This window comes from Trachypithecus francoisi, unplaced genomic scaffold (assembly GCF_009764315.1).
Source record: "Trachypithecus francoisi isolate TF-2019V2 unplaced genomic scaffold, Tfra_2.0 Lachesis_group6, whole genome shotgun sequence".
Classification (NCBI taxonomy): domain Eukaryota; kingdom Metazoa; phylum Chordata; class Mammalia; order Primates; family Cercopithecidae; genus Trachypithecus; species Trachypithecus francoisi.
Genome location: NW_022681471.1, coordinates 30,649,863 through 30,655,862, shown reverse-complemented (window position 1 = coordinate 30,655,862; position 6,000 = coordinate 30,649,863).

Sequence of the window (6,000 nt, the reverse complement as noted above, 5' to 3'; positions counted from 1 at the left end):
CTAAAAAATACAAAAAACTAGCCGGGTGAAGTGGCGGGCGCCTGTAGTCCCAGCTACTCGGGAGGCTGAGGCAGGAGAATGGCGTAAACCCGGGAGGCGGAGCTTGCAGTGAGCTGAGATCTGGCCACTGCACTCCAGTCCGGGCGACAGAGCGAGACTCCGCCTCAAAAAAAAAAAAAAAAAAAAAAAAAAAAAAAAGACCATAGTCAATAAAACAGCATGGTACTGGTATAAAAATAGGCACATAGACCAATGGAACATAATAGTTAACCTAGAAATAAGCCCAAATACTTACAGCCAAGTGATCTTTGGCAAAGCAAACAAAAACATAAAGTGGGGAAAAGACACCCTATTCAACAAATAGTGCTGGGATAATTGGTAAGTCACATGTAGGAGAATGAAACTGGATTCTCATCTCTCACCTTATACAAAAACCAATCAAGATGGATCAAAGACTTAAATCTAAGCCTGAAACTATAAAAGTTTTAGAAGATAACATCAGAAAAACCCTTCATATATATATGAGGAAATACTATTCAGCCATAAAAAGGAACAAATTAATGGCATTTGCAGGAACCTGGATGGAACTGGAGACTGTTATTCTAAGTGAAGTAACTCAGGAATGGAAAAACCAAACATCCTATGTTCTCACCCATAAGTGGGAGCTAAGCTATGAGGATACAAAGGTATAAGAATGATACAATGTACTTTGGAACCTCAGCGGAAAGGATGCAAAGGGAGTGAGGGATAAAAAACTACAAATTGGGTTCAATGTATACTGCTCGGGTGATGGGTGCACCAAAATTTCACAAATCAGCACTAAAGAGCTTACTCATGTAACCAAATACTACCTCTTCCCAGGAACCTATGGAAATAATTTTTAAGTCATTTTAAAAATTATTCATGAAAAGCTTGAGGCAGTATTGCAAAATAAGATTTTTTTAATGTAAAATTTCTTAGTTAAATCATTACACTACGAATGAGGATAAATAAAAATTACATAAAACAAAGCATAAAGATTGGGTGAGTCAGACATTGGCTCTCATAATAGCAAGTCTGTCCCCTGTGCTCTTTAGTCCCTTATGAGTATAACTAAAGAGACTCAGGAAGAGTCATATTCTGCAACCGAAAGCAGATTATTATGAATGTTTGGACATAATTGTCTCGTTTCTCGATGCAAGTGTTAGTGTAAAAAGTTACAGGAATAGGTCTAGGGACAATTATTCAGACCATCTTCTGTCCAATACAGTAGCCACTAGTCACATGTGGCTGTTTAAATTTATGTTTATTACAATTAAATTAAATTTAAAAATTCAATCATTGGTGAGACTAGGCACTTTTCAAATGCTCAGTAGCCACATGTGGCTAAAAGCTACTATATTGAACAGCACATATATAGAATATTTACACCCATTGAACATTTCTTCCATTGAAGAAAATTCTATTGAAAAGTGCTGAGCATGTTGTTTTATTTTTCTTTTGTCTTTGATGGATGGAAACAGTTATACAAGAACGATACATCAGCTGGCTGATTTAGCATCAGTCATGTGGTTGAATGGATATTTCCTATTGTTATAAAAAGTGAAATTCTACAAGTTATACATTTAGCTTAATTTATTCATGTTCATGTCTAATCAAGCTAAACTTAAGATTGTTGCTGGCATCCTTTGTAATCAACTAAATTTAAATGACTAAAATGATTTTTGTGCGATATTTTTTTTTCCTGGCTTAGTTTCCACCTAACAATCTGGACCTATACATAGATAATAGCAAAATTAAAATGACTCTTATATGCCACATATGAGTATTGATAGCCCCATGACATTGGTATGGTTTGTAGTGCTTTGCTTCATATTTGAGAATGGACAATCAATATATTTCCAACTTGTAAGATTTACTTGATTTTTCATAGTTTTATTTTTTGCTATTTTATTAAAACATTCTATTATACCTATGTTGAGTCCTTTTGTGACATTTAGAAATATTATTATTTAAAACAAGATTAATACCATGTTATAGGTTATTTATGTATGAGTTTATATGGTATAAAATATAGAAAATAAAAATACAAATCATGTTTCTGATTGAGTTTTCTCAGAGAGAATTCAAGAAAACACTTCAATAATAGACTCTATAATATAAAAGAATAACACACAGCATTCATTTGCTTAAAATTTATCAAACAGAAAAATAATCCAAAGATAATTTTATAATGAGAAAATAACGAACTAGAAGTTGAGCACTTGAATGCAAAAAAGTTGTGGCACTGATAATAAGGTGTGAGTTAACTCTGCATTGCAAATTAACTTCAAATTATGCCACGAAAGATGGCATAATTTTTGAGAATGGATAGAAACATGACTTCTTCTCCTACTGCAGGTGTCTTGACACACACAGGATGATTGCTAGAGCAAATCTGATCAGATTTGTGCATGAAATATAGTGTATTAATAAAGTTGTTTTATTGCAAAAAAAAATAGGCAAGAAAGAATATGTTGGGAACAAAGGAGATTTATGGAGGTATCTTTGGTGCTTGCATGCCCAGTGATAATACCAAGTGGAAATTGTAGCAACCATGGTCCAACAGGGTTAAGCAACTATTCACTAAGAACTCAAGGACGAAGGTCTGGATTAACACACTTAACAGTTAATCTAGACTTCTTGAAGTTCTGGTATAAGATGATGGAAATATAGAATAGGTGTTTGAGGAGGAAGATAATAAGTATCAATTATGGCCTTGGGAATTTAGAACAGTGGGAATTTTATATTGGTCTAGTGATCCCCTTTTATAAGTCTTTTGAAGATATTTCAGCTGTTCACCTTCTTGTAAGCTTTATGATGGATTGGATTTAATTGAGGGCATGAGCAGATATGAGGAGTGTAAAGGATGGACTATATAAGATCCTTCTTTTGTCTTGCCTCACAGTTTTGACACAATTGTTACGTTAGGCAGTGCTGTGGCAATCAAGTTAATGCTGCTGTCACTTGACAGACTTGCCTCAGGCACAACTGTACAAAGTCTCTCTTTCTGCCCTGGGACTCTTATTTTCACATGTGCATGTACAAATCAAGAAATGCCAAGACTTAACATGCCATGGTGTAGCTCTTGACTAATGGGGAATAGAGGCTGATGAATACTTGTGCCCCTATTCTGTGCCCTAGGCAGAAAACTATGAGGTGCATTTTACGTATCTTCTCAGACAGTTTCAGTGAAATGGAACCTTAGTTGTCCTAAGCGACTAGGATAGTAAGACGTCCTTACATTGGTTTTCAGTACTTTCATGTTTTAGTCTCCCCAGTCCCCTGCTCCTGTTAACTGACACTGCTTTAACCGCAAGCCTTTATTTTCAGTCTTTTTTTCTCAGAGTGGGTGGGGGTACTGGGGTAAGATAGAAATCAGCAGCTAATGTTTAAAATTGAAAATCAAGAAATAGCAGTATTAATAAATTGTTTAGAAAAATGTGTTATAAGAACTAACTTACAGAGCTAAAAATGGTTGCTTCTGTAGATAGAAAATTAGGAATGAGATGGGGTGGGACATTAAATTATGCTTTCCTTTAAACATAGCACATTGGTTCTTGCCGTCCAAAAATAAACCCAAAGTCATGTTAAATCAATATCCAAAAAAGCAATATATACATATATGTTATTTTCCTTTATCCGTGTTTTCTGTTTGCATTGGTGTAATTTTATTTTCACTTGATTTGAGTAGTACTTGGAATGAAGTAGCTATTCAACAAATATTTGTTGATTTTTGTAACTTCAGAACATGGATAGGTTTTACATAAGGTGATTATAGCTTAACTGCCAAACTTCCACCACAAAATTCCTTTTATGTCCAGAAAAAGCTTACCATTTATTAAAGAGCCACAGCTAACTGCTAAATTAAATCTCCCTCTGCAACCTCTAGGCTCTTACTTATTGCACTTTCTCTGAATTCCTATTGAATTGCCAGACAGTCCCACAGTGGGCAGTTAAATATAGTGTCTTGCTGGCAAATTGCTATATTGTATAATATACCCTATTCAGTTGTTTATTATCTATTTCCTGTTTCCTAATTTCTGTGAGGGAGTTTTATACTCGTGTTTAGAAAATGTCCTCAGGGAAAGTGAAGAATGCTGACCTCTTACTCTTATATCCTTCATATGCCATGTCACAACAGATAATCAAAAAATATTAATCGTACAGGGGATTAATATCCAAAATATATAAGGAATTCAAACAGCTGAAGAGCAGAAGAAACAATTTGATTTAAAAGTGGGAAAATGATCTGAACAGATATTTCTCAAAAGAAGACAAACAAATGGCCAACAAATATATGAAAAAATGCTCAACATCACTAATCATCAGGGACATGCAAATCAAAACCACAACGCAATATTGTCTCACCCCAGTTAAGATGGTTATTATAAAAAAGACAAAAAATAACATGCTGGTAAAGACGCAGCGAAAAGAAAGCCCTTATATACTGTTGGTGGGCATGTAAACTAGTATGGCCACTATGGTGAACAGGATGAAGGCTTCTCAAAAAAATACAAATAGAACTCCCATATAATCCGGCAATCTCACTACCAAGCATTTATCCAAAGGAAAGAAAACAAGTACATTGAAGAGACATCTACACTCCCGTGTTATTACAGCACTATTAACAATAGCCAGATATAGAATCTACTTAGTCTTTCTCAGTAACAGATGGATGGATAAGGCAAATGTGTTAATATATACCCAATAGAATACTATTCGACCATAAAAATGAGAGAAATCCTGCCATTAACAGCAACATGAATGGAACTGGAGGATGTTAAATAAAATGAGCCAGGAACAGAAAATTAAACACCGCATTTTCTTACGAATATGCAGAAGGTAAAAAAAAAGTTGATCTCATTAAAGTAAAAAGGTAGAAAAAAGGATATAAGAAGCTGAAAAGGGTAAGAGTAAGAGGCCATAGGGAAAGATTTGTTAAAAGATATGACATTAAAGCTAGATAAGAGGAATAAGTTATAGTATCCTATAACACCATAGGATGACTATAGTTAGCAATAATATATACTTTCAAATAGTCAGAAGGAGAATATTGAGTATTCCCAACACAAATAAATAATAAAAGTTTGAGATGATGAATATGCTAAGTAGTCTTATATTATCACTATACATTGTACGTATGAAAACATCATTATATAACCCATAAATATGTAAAATTATTATGTGTCAATTAAAAAATAACATACAAAAAATTTAAAGCTCTTGATGGATTTAGAAAATAAATGTAAATAACAATAACAATGTAAATAAATATATTTATATTTATATTATTTATACTTATTTATATTTCCATTGCTATCTATATTAATTTGTATATTCTTATATAATCTGGATAAAAAAGATTATACAAGGATACTTATTTGGATATCTTTGTATATTATGCATAGTTTTATTTAAATATATAATTATATTTATATTTATTATATTGATAATATATTGATATATAGCAAAATGGAACCTTATTAAAATGTATTTAGAATACTATTATAAATAAATAATAAATTATATCAATGTAAATATCACTAATGGATTTTTTATCAATAATAGATTTTGAATCAGTACATTAGAGAATTTTTAAGATAAGGTCTTGGTCTCACAATAAGTTCACAATGTTTCTGTTTCTAACATCAAGTAACTTACTCCACATGTTGAGCCCACTGGTATGGACATATTCCAGAATTGGAGCTAAAGAGAAACTAGGTGTGGAAAGGGCATTTATTTTCCAGTATGTCACAGGAATAGAGACGAGAAAGTTCCCTATATACACAGGCAAATTGTATGCATTCTCTCTGATTCCTGGGTCATTCTCCTCCTTTTAAGTATATATTAGGTAGTCAGATGTTAACTCTGAGCCTATGTCCAGAACAATTATATGTTTTTTTAAAATGTATACAACAAAAAATCATATTCTGAAAACTGCATTATTTTTAGTGTCATAGTTGGTATGGTTATGTTTTA